We start from the raw sequence: 21252 nt of genomic DNA, 5'->3' as shown, positions 1-21252 counted from the left end.
ACAAATACATAGTATGCTTTGAGTTTATATTTTACTAATATACCCCTACTCTCCTATTTTTCACTCTTGTCCAATTCTGTTAGCTCCTATTGTTCTCCCAGTTAATAAATGCAATATATCACATATATGGATTCGAGGTAAAAAAAAATCATAGGATCATGTCAAGTGATGCAACGAGGCTTTTTGAGAAAAAAACTAATGTTCTTTCATGATAAATTCCATGAAGAAACTAGGAATTAAAGAATTATATCTCAACATAAAAAAAAAGTTACATATGGGGTTAGAGAGATGGCTCAGCAGTTAAGAGCACTGACTGCTCTTCCAGAGGTCCGGAGTTCAATTCCCAGCAACCACATGGTGGCTCACAACCACTTGTAATAAGATCTGATATCATCTTCTGGTGTGTCTGAAGACAGCTACAGTGTGTTCTCATTACATAAATAAACAAACAAACAAATAAATAAATCTTTTGAAAAAAGCTATATATGGCAAACTTATAGCCAACTTTACATAAACCAGGGGGTGGGGGTGGGACAAAAACTCCAAGAATTTACACTTTCACCAGAAGAAAACAAGATTGGCTACTTTCTCCATTTTTACTCAACAGAAGTCTTAATCTTAGCTAGAGTAATAAGACAAGAAACAGAAATAAAAGTGCTAGCAAAAGGAAAGAAATCTCTCTCTCTCTCTCTCTCTCTCTCTCTCTCTCTCTCTCTCTCTCTCTCTCTCTGTGTGTGTGTGTGTGTGTGTACTCAAAGGAATGTATGTTCTTTTTGAGATTTTTAAAAATCTGATAAACACTTCTGACAAAATAGGATATAAAATCAACTCAAAAAATCAATAGCCTTTCTGTACACAAAAAGCAAACATTTTTAAAAATAATAGAAAAATAACCTCATTCACAATTACCATACAAATCTCTTGGAACAAACATAATATGCATGCAGTAGACTTCTTGTCCTGGTTAGATTTTTGTTAACTCGACACAAGTTCTAGTCATTGGGGAAAGAGAACGTCATTTTATAAAGTGCTCTAAGTAGAGTAACCTGTGGGCAAGTCTTTGAGACATTTCCTTGTTTAATAATTGATGTGGGAGGGCTCAGTGCATTGTGAATAGTTCCATCTGTGGACTTGGGTTGAACCCAAAGCAGGCTGAACAAGCCTTGAGGGGTAAACCAGTAGGCAAAGTTCTTCCATGATTTCTGTGTCAGTTCCTGCCTCCAGTTTCCTGCCCTAACGTCCTTTGATGATGGACTATGATATAGAGGAGTAAATGAAATTAACTTTCTTCCCCTAGTTACTTTTGGTCATGGTATTTTATTATAGTAGTAAAAACAGGATACTTCTGCAATGAAAAAATCTAAGGAAACAGTAAAGAAAGTAGTTGAGAGACATTGGAAAATTGAAAGCGCTCTCTCACATAGTTATGCAATGGAATAATTAATGTTATTAAAATGAGCATCCAACCAAAAGCAATCAACATATACATTCAATTCAGTATGCATCAAAATTGCAATTCTACTTTTCACAGAAATAAAACACACAATCTTAAAATTCATGTGGAAGCACAAAAAATAAAATAAAATAAAATCCTAAGATAGAAAGAAGCAATCCTAAGCAAAAAGCATAATGTTGAAGGTATCACCCTAATTACACTACAAAAACATAGTAACAAAAATAGTATAGTACTGACCCAAAGACACACACAAAGATTAATGGTATAGAAGATCCAAATATAAACCGATAGAGTTAAAATGACCCAGTTTTTGGACAAAAAATGCTATAAATAAACACTGGAGAAAATAGTCTCTAAAGCAAATAATACTGGGAGACCTAGTTATCCATCCCCATGGAAAAGCAAAGTGATGCTAGATCAATCTTTCCTTCTAAACAAAAATCAACTCTAAGATGTGCTAGAAGAAAAAGCCATAGATACACCTCCATGCATATAAGCTTGAGTAGGGACTTCCTGAATAGGACTCCAGTTACACTGCAAATAGTGCCAACAAGCAACAGACTGAATCTCATGAGATTATAAAACTTCTGTGAAGCAGCCTTCTAATTTGGAGAATATCTTTGCTATCCTATACACTTAACAGAGAAGTAAAGCCAGTAAGTAAGAACTAATAAAACAGTGATACACCTTAATATATAGTCAATTCTTGTTATTTGCAGGACTTAGGTTTTCTAAAAGTCATCACAAACACAAGTTTGGAAATGTAGAACCATTGCCCATAGGGAACATGGGATTAAGGATCTGAAAACCACTCGTATCAAGATTTCAATCAACCAGTTGGTACATAACCTTTTCAATGGATATTGCTGCAAGATATTTGATCCATCATGTTGACTCATTTATACCAAGGAGAGGCCAAACCTACTCCATCTTGGAACTGGCCTCCATCTTAAAAGAAAAAAAAAAAAAGCCTGAGAATTTGACCTGCAAGTAAACACAAGGACCAAGAAGGATACCACAACTTGTTCTTGGACAGAGTTACTCCCTAGCTACTTATACCAAGAGTTAATCAACGATTAGGCTGATTGTTTCAGATGTACTTCCAGACAACTCATGATTGAGTACGGTCTTGCTTCAGAGCAGTCACCAATTGGCTTACAAGTCATTCAGTTAGATGTTTGACAGGGTGGATGCCCCTGCTCGCCTCCACCCCCACCCCCGTGCTACCCCACCCTTACTTGCTTTCATTTTCTATAAAACCTTGTCCTGATGAGAGTTCAGGACTGCTTCACCAAACTGTCCTGCGGATTATTGGTTTATAATAAAGAGACTAATGTGATTACATCAGAGTCTCCTTGGTGGTGTTTTGGGGTTCATGAATGCTTCCCTAGCACAGCACCAACAACCAACAACATTGTACCTGGTACCTGCATAAAGCTTATCTAACACCAAACAGGCTGACCAACCAACCAACTATGGGCCCCACAGCCCTCCCTGCCCCCTACCCAGGAGGCAAAAGGGCAACCCACCAGGATCTTTAAACCTACCTGCAGGAACACAATAGCTAGGTAGTGTTTGCAATAGAAGCCAACAGGCAAATATTGGTGCACTATATTTTGCTTTATGAAGAGCCCCCAGTTGATAATTCTCCATTAAATATGATATCCATAATTGGTGTGTCATCTGGTTTAATATTGATCAGAGTTGCATGCATGGAGATGAATTTACCAGCTGTCAGGAAACTTTTCTTTGTTCCTGTCACCACTGGAAATTGGCTACCTTTCTAGTACCCTGTGGAGGGTTTTTAATAATCTGTGAATATGGCATGTGATTTCTATAGTATGCAAACATACCAATTAGGGACTTATCTGAGTTTTCTCTCAGGGCGATGGTGTTAAAGGCATGCACCACCTGGTTCACTGTAACTCAAGAATTTAGAAAACAAATGACTTATTGAGATCTGTCTGTCTCTGCTGAGGTTACAGGCATGCTCAATGAAAGGCACTGCCCTGCTCACTTATTTTATTTTAGTTCCAAATCACCTTGACTCTTAGAGATTTTTTTTAAAGTTTGAAATGTAGTATCCTTTGAATTTACAAAAAAAAAATGTTAAATTTCTTAACTGTATTTTTAATGCCAAACAACAAAGCTCTCCCCCTTTTTGTTTTTAAGATAAAAACCTCAAAACCTGATGTCCAAGATGGCACAGCCCATGTGGCACTCTACAGTCTATCACTCTAACATGGAATTAAGGTACGTGGTTTAAGAACATATATTCTTAATTTCATGCCATTAAGGCAAGTGTGCCTTTGGTAACTTATCATTTGGAAATATTATTATTTTTTATTTTTTCATGCCTGATCAAAGAAAAAGACATTTGTTAGTCTTTATACGTTAGTGTGGACTAAATGACTGAGCTATCTGATGAACTACTGCTCCTTCGCATTCAGGAGATCTCTCCTGTTTGAATCTAATATTTGTCAATTTTGATAGCATCCACAACATTTCTTCTCCTATGGAAACAAAGACAAAACCTCTTTCCCAATGTAACTCCTTCATTCTGAGGTCAATACATCTTTAAAAATATACAGGATGATTTAATTCCTCAGTTTTTTCTACTATCCAAGGCTTCTCTGCAGTTGTCGATCCTTTCTCATTAGCGTTTAAAAATGTTAAGTTAATAAAGCACCTTAATAACACACACACACACACACACACACACACCATACAGCATCTCAGCACTACAGTGTAGAGGGTGGCATTTCAAACTGACATTACCAACTGAGAGCACAAGAATGAGGAAAAACCACATGGTGGACTTGCAACTACAGAATTTACAAATAATGATAATTAACTTCGTGTACAAGAGTCATATCTGAGTTATAGATCTAACAAGTTCTTTACCTTGCTATCTATCAGTACAGCTGTGTAAGACAGTTTAATGGCAGAAGCTATAGACATCTGAGAGGAGGGAACTTCAATTAAGAAAAGACTCCATACCATAGGCTGTAACTAAACCTGTAGAGCATTTTCCTAATTAGTGATTGATGGGGAGAGTCCAGCTCATTGTAGATGGTGTAATTCCTGGGCTGGTGGTCTTGTGTTATATAGGAAAACAGGCTAAGAAAACTACATGGAACAAAGCAGTTATCAGAAGCCCTCCATGACTTCTGCATCAACTCTTGCCTTGAGGTTCCAGCTCTGCTTGAGTTCCTGCCTTGACTTCCTCCAGTAATGGACTATCATGTGGACGTGTATGTCATATAAACTTTTTCCTCCCCAACTGACTTTTGGTCATGGTGTTTCATCACAGCAATGTTAACTCTAACTAAGACATAGGGTAAGAAGAAACCAAATATATCTTTGATATGCATCATGAAAGACCCGAGAATTTTAAAAATCTACTGTTTCCTGTCATAGTAGAAAGACAAATTGCAGACTACACATCTTTTCTTTTGCCTGGTGTTAGTCATTCCTCAGCCACTTTTCAGGTGTGATCAAAGTAAGTTTGCTTGAAGCACTTCCAGAGTGACATCCCATGCCATCCATTCCAGATCCGATCTGGAGTACTCACTGAAGATTGTTCTAGCTCTTCCTTGCATAATATTTTTGCTCTTATTTAACCACACCCCCCTCTCTCTCTCACACACACCCCAATTAACTAGGCTAAATAATGTATGTACATAGCAGAAATAATTTATTTTGAAAAAAGTCTGACATTTTGAGACATATGCAAAAAAATCACACCAATTTCTATTTTGATAAAATCATTTACAACTCTCTTAAAATGAGTTTGTTTTCTAAAGCTGTTGCAAAGACTGTCCAGTTGGTTTACTTCTCTACACTTTTAAAAGATTGGATTTAACCTTGATTTATTTGAATTTTATGGTAAATAATTGTCTGATAAAACTGTCAACTCAAAAGCACATTCTGTGTGTTAAATGATCCTTGGTAAGAACAGCAGGATTTGCTATCAGTAAAATCTTGTCTAAATAAGATATCCTAGGAAGAGGGTCCTAAAAGACCCCACATGCTTTGTTTGATTTAATTCAAAACTGGCTAAAATACAAGTAGACATAATTACTTCTTAGTCTTGTGACATCCCTTTTCTGTATTTTAGAATATCAGAAAGCAAGTTCTCTTTCTTGTCAAGGAAAAAAATTATGAATAACTAAGTCATGTAGGTGTGACATTCAACAAAAGACAATTCGATGTGTTTTACAAAAGCAATTTTGATTCAGTTCTGAACTAGAAAGACACTAGAAAGTGTCTGACTGAATAGGAGGTCATGATGCCAACTGACTTCAATGTGAGCATGTCTCTGCTTCAGTAAGGGGTTGGCTCTGGTACAGACTCAGGCTCCTTCTTGTACTAGCTGAATCATCTGATGTGGTGGATTATTCCCTAGTTCATTGACTTATTCAAAAAATGAAGACAAGGTGTGACTTTCCGGAATATGTAGTGGTTTATGGGATAAAATGGAAGTGACCACTGGCCTTTGGGAAATAGAAAAGGGTAAGTTAGCTCATGTTTTCAGTAGTATATATAAATTAGTCCACATTGCCTTTTAATCAATGAATTTAGATCCGAAGAGAAAAGGAGGAGGAGGAAGAGGAAGACGAGGAGGAAAGTGAAGGAAGAAAGAAAGAAGGAAAGAAAGAAAGGAAGAAGCAAACAAGCCAGTGACTTATCAATCAAGAACAAAAAAATTAATAAGTCCCAGCTCAGTAGTGGGGGTTTAAAATAAAATAAGAAAGGAATAGAAAAGAAAAAAGTCAGAGCTCACCGATGTGAGGACATAGATATCTTTGTGGTTGTAGTGTCTGTGTGTGAACAGAAGAGTCCTTTCTCATAGACTTTCCGAAAATTTGAGTTTTCAATATTGGAAACACAGGACTTTGTGCATTATATTTTTAGAAGCACAAAAAGTCATTAAAATGATGACTCAGATATAAACATATAGGTTAAGTTATTAAAAATGTCAAAATTCAGCCGGGCGTGGTGGTGCAAGCCTTTAATCCCAGCACTCAGGAGGCAGAGGCAGGTGGATTTTTGAGTTTGAGGCCAGCCTGGTCTACAAAGTGAGTTTCAGGACAGCCAGGGCTGTACAGTGAAACCCTGTCTCGAAAAACAAAAACAAAAACAAAACAAAAAAATTCAAAATTCTACCTTACATAAGACAGAACCAAGCTTCCCCATCAACTATATAGCCCACACAGTTACAGCCACCCCCTGCTTGTCTTTTTCTCCCGCTGATGAGTAGCCATACCTGGGCAGATGGGTTTTAAGGGGTTTGGCCAGCATAGTCTGAAATCTGATAATGTCTGCTGCATCAGGTACTTTTTACCCCATCCTTTTTAGTTTGCAGAGATGCAATATTGAGAATGGAGGATTTGATATGTGATATCTGTGCTTTTATGTGGAATAAAATGTTTAGTAATCACAAAAGATGTTAAAATCCAGTGACTTGAAGTTTTCTAACAACCTGGAGGTTTTTTGGGGGTGGGGGGGAAGGGCGAAAAAAAAATGGCTTCAGGTAATCCGCCTAATACTCCATTTATGTTTTTCAACTGTTGTTTTCATGAAGGTATAGCCTTTCTAAATGAAATTACTACAGACCACCCTTCTCAAAATACATATTCTGCACCATACAGCCACTCTCACTGTACTCCCCAATGTGGCTAAGTTAGCATTCTCAGATGCTGTGTTTCCCAGCTCACCTGGAAACATTCCCCTGCCAGGAGGTTCACAAAGGGTTTCATGACCAGGTTTGGCAGTGTAAAAGCCCAGCAGACAGCAGGCTGGTGGGGGCAGTTTTCTATGCTTCTCCTCTGAGGATCTGTAAACAACATCACATTTGCTTCCCAGCTACTCAACTCATCTCTGTGATCTTCCTCTCTGCGTACAATGAAATATTTATAACCAGAACTCAGCATCCTGTCCTCTTTCCTCTCTGATTGAAGGAGGTGTGCTATACTTTCAGGAGAGAGGGAGGGAGGGAGGGAGGGAGGGAGAGAGAGAGAGAGAGAGAGAGAGAGAGAGAGAGAGAGAGAGAGAGAGAGAGAGAGAGAGAGAGAGAGAGAGAGAGAGAGAGAGAGAGAAAGACCACAGAAACACTAAACATTTCACTAAATAACTTTGGAGTGGGGTTGAAAACATAGTTCACTCAGATAGGGATTTTCTCTCATTCACAGCTTGGAAACTGTGGCATATGGGGACATGGTTTTTGTCGTAATTATTTATGCACCTGCAGAGCAAAACCTCTCCAGGGAAACTTCTCAGAGCCCACACTGCACCTGGATTACCTCAAATTCGCACCAAGAACTATTTTCTGGTTTTGTTTTCGTGAAATAATGAAGGCTTTTTTTTTTTTTAAAGGCACATTCACCTTTTCCTACAGAATAACCCCCTGCTTGAACATTTGTCCTCTTCATTCCTCTGGGACAGTAGAAGGATTATGTTTTTCAAGGGCTAGGAACTGCATATTCTCATGTAAGCATTCTTTTTTATGTGGCAAAACACTAATCATAGAGATTTTTGGAGTAATATTCTTTATACAGAGAATCCAAATGACCAATCAGGTTTGAATCAACTTTTTCTTCTGGTCTGGTGGAAGAGCACTAAAGTTTTTGTGTACTGGATGCCCCATGTTTCAGGTCCATTGAGCTGAACTTGATTTTTTTTTTAACTTATCTGGCTGCACTCTTCTGGATGTGGACTTCCTCAATATAAACCCAAGGTGATGTCAGCACTCACATATTTCAGAGAACTAAGTGATATTGTGTATGTGTAGGATCATCTAGAGTGCCATGCAATATTAGGTTTATAAAGCTATTTTAATTCTTAAGTGCTTCATGCTTAGTAATTTAAGTTTATCTGACATAGAAAATGGAAATTGGTTCCCTCAAAACCTGATGATAATGTCTCTGGAGCCTGAAGATTCTTTCACCACTTATGAAGAGCATGGAGAATAGGTAATATGACCTAGGCTTACATACCCCGAGACACTGGACAAAGTGAGAGAATGGCGGTATGGAAAGGTAGACAGAGGGAGAGCTATGAAGAGCAGACAGACTGTCATCCAGCAATGTTCATGGCTATCTTTCTGATCATGATCAGATGGGGTTCAACAGCATATCCTGAGGGTTTTTAGATCAGAGGTTCTCAGCCTTCTTAAGACTGAGATCCTCTAACAGTTCAAGTTGTGGTGAACTCCAACCATAAAATTATTTCTTTGCTACTTCATAACTGTAATTTTGATATTGTTATGAATTGTAATGTAAATATCCAATGTATGACCCTCCAAAGAAGTCAGGCCCCACAACTTGAGAACCACGGATTTAGACTGAATTCAGGGTTGTGTGTGTGTGAAATTGTACTGGAGAATAAAAAAATCTCCCCCTCCCCTCTCTTACTCTGACAAGCAACCAACCTAGATATTGGACATATCTGTGCCCAGGGAAAATCCAAACTTTGTTAAGCCACATTAGAGCGACTCTGGAATTTTTGACACAACATTTGCACTGTGAACAAGGAACAGTTACCAGGATTCTTTTAGACAACAAAATCAAGACAAATAATCACTACCACAGCACAAAATTATTTTAATGTTTCTGATGAGTCTTTCAAGTTCCTTTGGTACTCTAAATATTTACTTGCATGTCTTAAAACATTACATGGCTGCTGTGCTACCACAAAACAATTCCACGCCTCAGTGTATACTGAGAAGATCCAAGAGCAAGCACATAACCCTTCGTATAGTGATGTTCATAGTGCTACTATTCATAAAATATAAATGGTAGAAACAGCACAGATGTCCATTAAAAAATCAATGGATGAATAAGATATGATATGTTAATAAAATGAAATACCATCCAGGCATAAAGATGAACAAGTATTTCAAACTTGCTTTAAAGTGGTTAAAATTCAAAACAATTAAACTAAAGCTGGAAATGGGGGCTCACATGTATCATCTCACGGTCTGGGAGGCTGAGTCAGGAAGACACCAGCCTGGGCTACACTGTGAGTGAATGAAAGGATAGTAAATGATTGTAGAAAGGTTGGGAAGATAATCAGGAAAGGAGCATCTCTTAATGATAAAGCTCTTGTCTAGTATGCCTGAGGCTCTGAGTTTAGTCTCTAGCACACAAAATAAGGGCTTCAAGACAATAGAGAAGAAAGTTGAACCTGGTATGCATGTGATGTTGTGGTGCTTAAAATGAAAATGGCTCATAGGATCAAATACTGGATTATATGGATCCAGGTGGTGGGATTGTCTGGGAAAGACTAGGAGGTGTGACCTTGTTGGAGAAGTGCATCAATGAAGAAGGTTTCAAAAGACTCATACCATTTCTTTCCTTCCTTCTTCCTTCCTCTCTCTCTCTCTCTCTCTCTCTCTCTCTCTCTCTCTCTCTCTCTGTGTCTCTCTTTCTTCTGTCTGTCTGTCTGTCTGTCTTTTTTGTCCTGACTTGTTTTAATTTAGGTCACACAGAAAATATCAGAGTCTATCCATCACTATTTCTTCTTTGGCTCACTAGCTATAATTATGTTTTTATTTTTTTTTACATATTTGTTGAGTTCCAAATTAAATTTCAAATTTCCTTCTCATATTGACTTTTAATTGTACACTATTGCATTTGGAGGTTATACTTTGTGGTTTTTTTAAACTTAGTTTTATTTGTAATTAATTTTTTACATTCCATATTCCATTCCCCGTCCCTCCCCATCCACCGTCTGACTGCTACACATCCCACACCTCCTCCCCACCACACCACACCCCTTCTCCATGTGGATGTCCCCAACCCCCAGCCCACCTGACCTCTAAAGTCCCTGGGACCTCCAGTCTCTTTTTTTTTTTCCAGTCTCTTGAGGGTTAGATGCCTCATCTCTGAATGAACATAGACTCAGCAGTCCTCTACTGTATGTGTGTTGGGGGGACTAATATCAACTGGTGTATGTTGCCTGTCTGGTGATCCAGTGTTTGAAAGATCTCAGGGGACCAGAATAATTAAAACTGCTGGTCCTCCTACAGAGTCACCCTTCTCCTTAGCTTCTTTCAGCCTTCCCTAATTCAACAACAGGGATCAGCTGCTTCTGTCCATTTGTTGGGTGCAAATATTTACATCTGACTCTTTCAGCTGTTTGTTGGGTCTTTCAGAGGGAAGTCATGGTAGGTCCCTTTTTGTGAGTGCTCCATAGCTTCAGTAATATTGTCAGGCCTTGGGACCTGCCCTTGAGCTGGATGTCACTTTGGACCTGTCGCTGGAGGTTGGAGAGACCCCTCAGAATGCACCAGAGATCTGGGAAGTGAGAGACTCCCAGGACTCAGCTTTGATGAAATGCCTGACATTAAGGAGAAGGAATTTATAGAGCCCACTTCCAGCAGGAACATAGGACATCAAGTGAGGGATGGGGTTGCCATCCCACAGTCACACCTCTGACCCATAATTGTTTATGTCTGAAAGAATTACATGGATGGAAATGGAGAGGAGCCTGAGAAAAAGAAGGTCCAGCAACAGTCCCAAATTGGGATCCGGCTCACACCATTTCTAGCATTCTTTTCTCTGCTTAGTGGTGGTGAATGACAGCATGAGCTCTCAACAGTTCCTACATGCATTTGCTCCACCAACATGCTCAAATCTTCTGAAATAGTAAGCTCCAAATTAAGTGCTTTCTTTTATTAATTGCTTTGGTTGTGGTGCTGCCAGAGCAATAGATAAATAACCAAGACACAAAATCAAGGAAACATTACAGCTTTTCCCCTGGGAGGTTAGAACTTTTTAATTTTTTTTTTTTTACTGGTAACATTTAGAAAAGTTTATTTCAGCTGTTATCATTGTTTTCAGTAATAATACATGACCATCTTCAGAATCTCAAACTTAGGAAAACTTCAATTGTATTTATTCAACATCAGATTTCAGAGCACTTTAAGGTCATTTCCTAGTATCACCAATTGAGAGCCACAGTTGCCTGTCCGCATCTTTTTTCTTTTGTAATGAGCTTAGTTTGTAATGAGCTTCATGTAACTTCATAATTGTCAGTAGTGTGTGTCAACTAAGTAAGAATTAATCACTTGTTTGTTTGTTTTCAAATGTCACCCTTTATTAGTCTATTATTAATCAAGAAGCATGTTACTTCCGTTCACAGTTATTTCTCCTCTTAATGTTTGGTTGTGTGTAAAAAGATCATTTGGTTACATGAGATTTCTTGATGTCAGAATAACATTAATGTATTGGTAATTTGAATTTTTCCAGATTCATCATCCATTAATTTCTAGTTTTTCTCTGTTCTTTAATGAATAGCTCTGAAGATGAAGAGACCATTAGTTTTTATACTAAATGAGTTTGAAATAGAACTTTCCATGGCATTTGAAGTTCATAATTGAATGGCCTTGTGTCTTCAACTTCATTGACCTCATACTACAAGCACTTCTATCCTTCATTGTGTAAGAAAGAAGACAGAAATGTTCTAAAATATTACATTTAATATAACTTTCTCAAATTTGTCATCCTTAGAGATAGATGTCAGTGATGAAACGTAAACCTGTCTAAGCTATAAATTTATTTCTTAGTCACCTTTTCCTGAGTTGTTATTACACAAGTAAAATAAGTAAAACTGTGATTCATTTATTCACTTGTAACTTAGATTCTAGTATTTTATTTTTACAATTTGTTTGTAACACACAAGCAACCAGAATATAAGAGCTATATTTTATCACTCAAAGGATTTAGGATTTGGCTAACATGAGGTACAACAGCATTGCTTATATTTTGGGGATAGGGATTTTCTTGCATTAGGTTCAGGTGATCTAGGATGGATTTAGCAATGTGACCTTAGTCAACTACTCTTGGTCAACTAGAGGACTCGTCTGTGCTGACACAATTAAGGGAAATAAATGAATCTAAGGATTGGTATAATAGAGATACCTACATATCCAAATTTATTGCAACAATACTTAGATGATCCAAATTATGGAACCATTCTGGGTAACTATCACTGGATGTTTGTAAAGAAAAGACGACATGCATATACAATGGAGTTTTATTCAACCATAAAGAAGGAAAAAAAGTATGTCATTTGTAGGATGAAACTGGAACTTGAGATGATCATTTTAAGCCAAATAAGCCAGGCATAGAAAGATAAATACAGCTGCTTTTCTCCCTTATGGTGTGTGTGTGTGTGTCTCTCTCTCTCTCTCTCTCTCTGTGTGTGTGTGTGTGTGTGTGAAAGAGAGAGAGAGAGAGAGAGAGAGAGAGAGAGAGAGAGAGAGAGAGAGAGAGAGAGAGAGAGAGAGAGAGAGAGGACAGAGAGGGAGGGAGTATTTAGGAACAGGAAGAGGATCAGCTGGAGCAGGAAGGGGAGGCAAAAGAAAATAATGTAGAGGACTTGACCCAGTAAATGATGTACACATGGAAAAGTGTTGTAATGAGTACCACTATTTTATGCAGTGAATATACACTTACTTGAAAAAATAAGCATTGAAAAACCATGTAATATGTGAAAATAGAAGGCAGAATACTAAAAGAAATTAATGTGGATTAAAAAGGAAAATAGATAATGATGTCCCATTGACCAAGTCACAATAAACCTAGAGTCAGAGGGAAAGATCTGTAAAGTTATTTGATCTAAAGCTTGTTTAAAGTGACAGAGCAAGGGCTGGGGTAATTTTTGAAAGTCTGTTTCGTTGTATAGCTTTATCTTTGATTTTTCTGAACTGACAGATTCAGTACAACCACCTCACAGCTTTGACCAATATTCTCCTCCATCTCGGAGGCAAACACTGACTAGTCATCTATATCATCAGTCTTTGGAATAAAAATGTGTCTTATTGTTATCTTTCATCACACTTTGTCTGTATAAAACTACCTCTAGTTACTGTCCCTGCTTTAATCTTTCCCCCAAAGAGGGTTTCTGCCACACCCAGGAACACTTTTAATATATCGATAAGATTATGTAATTAAGTTACAAAATTGTCCAATATCTTCCCCATCATATTTATAATAAAACATTGAGTCATTAGAATTGGCCCAATAAACCATCTAGAATCTGGTTTCTAGCTATATATCCTATCTTGCCCTTTATAGTGTTTATCCTCCCTGTCTCTACTATAGACACATGCACCCTCAGGTCATTTTGACCATTCATGGCTTTAGGACATTTTTGCATGATACCTCTGTAGCATGGATTACTATTGACCTTGATGATCATAAAATATATTTTAGCTACATTTTTAGTTCTGTTAGTAACACTATAAAGGCAAAGTGTCAAATTAAGGATTTAATTTAGGGCTTATAGTTTCAGATGATTAGGGTCCATGATAGTGAGTCAAAGGCATCGCAGCGGGAACAGGTGAGTGCTCACATCCTTATACAAAAGCACTAGGCAGAGAGAGCAACATTGTCAATAGAAGTCCTTTGGAAACACAAATTCCTAGGGTAAGGGTCACGGGAAGCCATAGTCTTTGTCAGTATATCCAAGAATGGTGTCTAGTCCAGTTGATCATATTGTTTTCCTCTGAAACTGCTTGTGCCAGCAGTGTCCACATTACTCTCAACACCTTTGTCATCCTATATCTACTAGGATGGCCTATTAATTTCAACTTACAATGTTAAAAGTGCTTTCCTAGTCAAAAGTCACAAAGTCTTCCATACTCCTCCAAAGAACAGCATGGTCAAGCCTATTACAGTGATATCCCATTCCCTGGTACCAACTTCTATATCTTAGAGGCTTTTCTATTGCTGTGATTAAATACCATGACCAAGAGAATTTATAAAGGAAAAGTTTATCTGGGACTTATGGTTTCAGAGTGTTAGTGTACATGATCATCATGGAAGGAAGCAGAGCAACAGACATACAAAGGTGGTGCTGGAGCAGTATCTGAGGGCTCATATCTTGAGACAGACACTACAATGGGACAGTGAAAGACAGAGTCTGGAATGTCATGAGTCTTTTAAAACATTAAAGCATTCAGCATATACACACTTCCTACCTCTGAACACAGTCATGCCTCCAAATCCTTCTCAAACAGTTCCACCAACTGAGAACCAGGTATTCAAATATATGCGCCTATGGGAACATCTTTCATTCAAACAGTATCCTTCTATGGGATGTTCAAATGATTTTTATATTTAATGTGAAGAAACAAAGATTTGTAGTCAAAGTATATAGGAGTTAATATATTATAGACATAATGGATGAGTTATTTTTAAAATAAGATGTATTTTTGATTTTCTGGTGCTTCTATGTTTGTATTTTTTAACCTTCATAATATTGTGAATTATATTCTTGCTACAGTACTTAGTTTGTATGTAGTCTCATCTTCTACCTTCATGCTTCTTTTAGATTATGGGCCCCATTTGCTATGCTATCCCATTGATTACTTCTTCACACTATAATTGAACTGATGTTAAAGTAAAAAGTCAAGAGGCTGTGGAGGTGGCTCGGAGATCAGGAGACCTACTGCTCTTCCAGAGGACCTGAGTTCAGTTTCTAGAACCCACGTCAGGTGGCTCACAACTGTCTGTACTTCTAGCTCAATGGAGAATTGCTACCTGCTTCTGTACTTTGCCAACGCCGCACATGCGCGCGTGCGTGCACACACACACACACACACACACACACACACACACAGACTCATACATAAATAAAGATAAACCTTAAACATTAAAAAAAGTTCACTAAAATATTTTTACAAATCAAGTCCATAGTTTCAAACAAAACAAAGCAAAACAAAAATAGCTAGATTCCCGATTATGTTTGGAAAGAACAAAAGCATAAGGGTTTTTTCATGTCCGAATTTGATAATCAACTACAACTGTTAAAAATTAAAGGTATATTCTCTGTGGTGTGTTTAAGTCAGTAGAGCCATAAAAAATGCAATTTATGAATTTGTAACAATGCCATAGTTATTGCTGGCAAAGATGCCCCCCAAAACATGTGAGGCTATAGCCAACATTTTCTTTTCATGTTGTTTATTCAAGCGCTGATTTCTGATTCTTGTATGATACCAGGCAGGACCAGAAATTTCCCTCAGCTGACCTGTGGACACATAAGGGAATCATATTCCTCTTGTGTAAAAGCCTGTGGCTGAGTTGTCAAACAGTGGTGATAAACTGAGGGTGACTTCATGATAGCGAAGAAGGTTGTCTATGGTGCCTGTCACTCATTGCCTAAGGTCATCAAGAGGGACGAATGTAAATGAGAATAAATTTCATTCACTTTTATTTCCAATTTGTTATATTTACCAGCAAATGAGCCCCTAAAGTGATACAATACACAGCATGCAAAAAAATACTGTCTACATTTCTGTGATCTTCACTCATCCTCCATTTGCCATTTGTCACTTCCCTTGCTACTACAAGGTGTGGCTTCCTCTCTACAACAGCATTCTGCAAAAGGCAAATAAATAAGATCTTTAAGTTTCAATTGAATTGTGAGACTCCTTTAGTATGTTTCTAAAATTGGACACTTTGAGAGAGACCACTTATTTTGCTTTATAAACACAGGTATCATGCCTGAACCTGAGCTGGTGATCTCTGTCTCAGGGTAGCAGTGGGAATACCAGTGGGAGACTAACAAAAGAAGAGACAGGATGGTTTTTAGAGAATTTTCAGCTTGTTAAGTTTGTGCTAGCTTCTCTATATTACTAAGTATCCCCGCAAGTTCAAGGAAATCCCTCTGGAGAAGATTTAATTCTCTCAGAAAGATCAATGGTAATCTAGCTTTAAACATGATGTGTAAAAAGAAAATGTGAATCCCCATACTACCATCCCATCTGCACACATATACAGATGCTGTGTATCTTTCCAGGGATAAATGCTAGATCATATTCTTCTTAACATAGTTCTGAATGCTGATATGTTAAATAATTAGTTATTCATGAGATTTCAGGTTTAAAACAATTATTAATATATCCAATGAGCTAAAATGTAGTAGCATACAAATTTAAATAAACAAGGGCAACGAATACTTTACTTAATAAGAAGCAACATCGTTTGTTTTGATTCTCTTCAACTGTTAAACTAACAGGCAGATTTTATCAGAGAGCTTACCATGATAAAATGAAATGTCAGTGGTCACATAATCAAATTGTACAGTGATGGTACTTATCTTAGAGAGTTCTACTTTTTAACAATATCTCTGTATAGCATAAAAACTCAGTGTGAAATCTGTTTGGGCAGGGTGTTGTACTAAGGAGGCAAGGTAAGTGGCTCTTTGTGAAAGTGAGGTCAGCCTGGCATATATAGTGAGTATGAGGCCATCTAGGGCTACATAGTAAGACTCTATCTCAAAAAAGGTAAAACCTGTCCTTTCGAAATACATACATTTCATTTCACATGCTTTCAACCAAAGCATAAATATGTGCTTACTTGAGAGTCCTCTAGGCACTAAAGGTCTCTGGGAAGCACGCCTGGCAGGGGTCTGGACGGAATGTGAAGCTGTAAATTTGGCTTCTCACAAAATCTGTGGGAATCCTTAAGAGAAATACACCGCATGCACACTCAAATCACAGGTGTCAGACACCACTTTCCCCCAAGCAATTGACTTTCTCTTTCGATGAATCTTGATTAGTGAGTATGAATTATTATCAGCTGGCTTTTCTTCCTAATCTTTGATCTATTCTATAAAACCTAAGTTTTCATCAATGAAAAGTATGAGTGTTTCTCAAGAGCCAAAACAAAGCACAGGTAGGTGCTGGGGCTTCTGTACTATGACAAACAATGAGCAAAAGCTTCATTAGTCCTGTGGACTATTTGATAAAAAGCTCAAATGCAGACTACATTACCAAGGACCTGGGGCTTTATTCAGCATCAAGCATTTGTGGAACATATCTCCTTAACAAACTCAAAATAATAAACACTAAATGGCAATATCTAGTAGCCACAAAGAATGCCAAGAATATAAACTTAGCATTCAAAAGATATCAATGACTGAAAAGAGAAAATTAATTTTTAATGTTATTTTACCCATTGTGACAAAATGCAATTGTTGCCTGCTTCTGTCACGTATTTGCGTGGCAGTCATGTGTATAGTGTGTGTTGATGTGGATTATATCTGCAACAACACTTCTCAGTGGCCGTGCATGGTGGCTATTCTTGGTTGTCAACTTGACTACATCTGGAATTAACTAAAACCCAGTAGCTAGGTACTCATGTGAGGCACATTTTCTAATTAAATCATTTGTCATGGGAAGATACACTTTTATTTTTATTTTATTGCATTTTTAAGTTTTTTTTATTTTTTATTTATTCTTCTCTTATATATTACATCCTGACTGCAGTTTCCCCTCCCTCCTCACCTCTGTCACTGACTTCTCAGTTTTCCTTCAGAAAAGGGCATAGCCTCCTATGGATATCAAGCAAACATGGCATTATCAAGTTGCAATGAGACTAGGCACCTACCCTCATATTAAGGATGGAAGAGGCAATCCAGTAGAAGGAAAAGGATCCCAAAAGCAGGCAAAAGAGTCAGAGACAGCCCCTGCTCCCACAAGAAGACCCAGATACATAACCATAACGTGTATGCTTAGTGTCAAACCCATGAGGGCTCCCTGATTGTCAGTTCAGTGAAGACACACTTTCAATACAGAGTTTGGAGGGTGGAATATCTGTCTTTAATGTGGGCCACATATTCTGCTGGCAGCCTGTATAAAGAACATGGCTGAAGGAAAAATTTTGCTATTTGCCTGTTTCTACTTGTTCTTGCTGGAAGGTCCATTCCTTTACTGGCATTTCAGTCTGTTCCCTTAGGAATCTGGCGTAAGCTGAAGGCCAATGGAGACATCCATAGTCATGGACTGAACAACTGGATTCTTGGACTTTCTGTTAGTAGATAGCCATTGTTGGACTACCTGGACCACAGCCTGTAGTCCATTCTAATAAATACCCTTTATATGCACTGTGTGTGTGTGTGTGTGTGTGTGTGTGTGTGTGTGTGTGTGTGTGTGTAGAGAGAGAGAGAGAAGGAGAGAGAGACTATACATACACATGTGTGTACCACACAAATAATCATATAGACTACATACAATATATGATATTCATATATAAAGTCATTCTTTAAGTTGTTTCTCTTGACAACCCTATTAGTAATAATCATTAGTAGTAGTAATTAATAATTAGTAATTATTATTTTTAACCACCTGTGATTGACACCTCCATTCCTATTATTTACTGTGATGATTTAGAAACCTTTGTAATGATAATGACAAGAGAGGAAAATGCTGAGATTTCAAACCTAGCAGTTTGGTGAATTTTTCCAAGGAAAAATTGATATACATTTATGTTAGTAGTACAAAAGCTGACATTAACTAGTTAATTTTTGTTTAAGCATTTAAATATTTCTGTTTTAGAGCATATACTTTGCAATGGAGATGAAGGATATTACTAGCAAGTGGCATTAATTTTTATGTATTATTTTGCCTAGAGAAACTTTGTTATTCATTAAAGTATGCCAGAGTAAAATCCTTAAGTTTTAGGCAAACATCCAAAACAAATAACAAAACATATTTAGATATATGCTGTAACATGAATAATAAAGCAATATAGGAACTTTTAAAAAAGAATATAAAATATCAAAAATTAATTGTATAAGCTTCTAATGTTAGTTAATGTTTAGAAAACTCATCTGAATTGAAAATTGATATGCAAAGATTTTCTCTAGGGTCAACTGTATACATTAAAATGATCTGTACATTTTTTATGTTGAATAGAAGGTACCGTCATCAGGATAAATGCTCATAAGTCATAAAACCTCTAGACAAAACTAATGTTGTCCACAAAGTACATAAAGTATGAATTAAAATTCTTTTATGGTTATTTTCAAACTGCTTATGTACATTAACATCAATAAAGCATTTTAAACATTTAGGGTACTGCCAAATTATCTGTTCAAACAGTAATACTTGGTATGTGTACTGCTTAGCATAGATCATTATTTGTATTCCCTGATATTATATCACCAAAAATTTATAACTAATATATGTAAAATGTATCACACATTTAAAACCTCTTATTATAAATTGTTAACAATTTCACTATTGAAAAGTTGAAAAGGAAAGGAGAGGAAAGGAAAGGAAAGGAAAGGAAAGGAAAGAAAGGAAAGGAAAGGAAAGGAAAGAAAGGAAAGGAAAGGAAAGGAAAGGAAAGGAAAGGAAAGGAAAGGAAAGGAAAGAAAAGAAAAGAAAAGAAAAGAAAAGAAAAGAAAAGAAAAGAAAAGAAAAGAAAAGAAAAGAACAACAAAAATCAAAGCAGAAACCACCATCAGAACCCCATAACAAAATTGCTGGCATTGCAGTCTACTTCCTTGGAGAATCAAAGTGCTGCTTTCTCACCTGGTAGTCAGCTGAGTTCTTCTGAGAATTGGAGTCCACCTATAGAATTGATAAGCATAGTTGATATTCTGTATCCACCTACACCCATCTTCTACACTGTCATTTATGCAAAGGCCACAGAGAGTTTGAGGTTATTCTTATAGGAGTCTGTATCTTTTCTCTTATTTTGCTCTCTCCTTTCATCTGTTTCTGATTTTATCCTAACACATATCCAGAACAAAACTCTCTGGGTAACAAATAAAATAAAATAAAATAATAAAATAAAATAAAATATTCTAGGTATGCTATGTTTTAGTTGCTTAAAGGTTTATGAAGTCCTTACTTAAGAAAACATAATTCTTGTATAGAGATATCAATCACCATTTGTTCTTATTAATGACCCTAGATTAGCAGAATAATCTGGAAGCAATAATATTTATTTCCCACAAGTCTATCTTTTGCTTGTGTTTTATTGGACTCTTGTACCTTTGATAATTACTTTCCTAGAATGATATTGAATGCGAATTTACAAAGTGCTTAACTGGACAGACACTGATAGGGACTGAAGAGTAAATTATTAGTGATTCAGACATGGCTCTTTTAGCCTCACAGAGATAATAGTGTAGTGTGGCAGATAATTCAATATTAATTAAACAATTAAGTTCATAATTATACATTTTGATTGATGAGTGTTATGAAGGAAATAAATGTTTATGCTGACATGGTAAATGTATATACTATATGTAATTAACAAATAAATATTGCATATATTAAGATGTACAAATTGTTTTCACATGCATATAATTTGGGAAGTATTCATCACAATGAGGTGGACTTGTGTATCTATTACCTTACATCGTTACTACCTTTGTTTCTGGGATTTTGTTGTTGCTGTTTGTTTATTTGGTTTGTTTCTTTGTTCATTTTGTTCTGACTGAATATTTGAGAGACTGGCATCTTGCCAGGTGTGACTTTCAGCTGTGAAGCACAGTAGTATATGAAGAGGTTGCTGATATAAACCAACAACTCAAACATGGTTTTAACAAACATGCTTTAATAAGTCCTTGTTGTAGAATGATTCACATTGAGATGTTTGTTCCTGCTTACTTTTTTTGAAGGAAAATGGAGAGCTTTTCAGAGATCACCATTGGGGGAAAAAAAGAGGGTAAACAGTAGAAAGATTCTATGGGTTTCCTGCTGTAATAGATGCTCATGTTTCTTTTTTCCCCCTTTTTATTAGATAATTTCTTCAATTACATTTCAAATTTTATCCCGTTTCCCCTTCGAAAACCCCCTTTCCCATCTCCTACCCCTTCTCACTAACCCATCAACTCCCACTTCCCTGTCCTGGCATTCTCCTACACTGGGGGCATTGAACCTTCTTCACAAGGCCAAGGGCCTTTCCTCTTATTGATGTCCCACAAGGCCTCCTCTGCTACATATGCAACTGGAGCCTTGAATCCCTCCTTGTGTACTCTTGTGGTTGGTG

General features: G+C 37.0%; 1 protein-coding gene across 7 annotated transcripts in view; it reads right to left on the bottom strand.

Annotated features, from left to right (window-relative positions):
* Pak5 (p21 (RAC1) activated kinase 5) overlaps positions 1-21252 on the bottom strand; it is a 312415-nt gene that overhangs the window by 177610 nt on the left and 113553 nt on the right. For 2 of the 7 annotated variants that reach the window (XM_085833816.1, XM_085833821.1), the window contains exons 2-4: positions 19785-19823; positions 17754-17800; positions 2306-2404 (exon numbers count right to left, since the gene is read on the bottom strand). The exons of 1 other annotated variant lie outside the window; for it this stretch is intronic. The gene's annotated coding sequence lies outside the window, so the exon portion shown is untranslated. Of the gene's footprint in view, positions 1-2305; positions 2405-16824; positions 16930-17753; positions 17801-19784; positions 19824-21252 lie in introns of all 7 variants that reach the window. 4 more of the 7 variants (XM_029474644.2, XM_029474645.2, XM_085833823.1 and 1 more) reach the window with 3 other exon arrangements.

The sequence above is a fragment of the Mus caroli genome, unplaced genomic scaffold (genome assembly GCF_978045245.1).
Source record: "Mus caroli unplaced genomic scaffold, Mus_caroli_1 scaffold_2, whole genome shotgun sequence".
Classification (NCBI taxonomy): Eukaryota; Metazoa; Chordata; class Mammalia; order Rodentia; family Muridae; genus Mus; species Mus caroli.
This window is presented reverse-complemented; position numbering and strand designations above follow the sequence as displayed.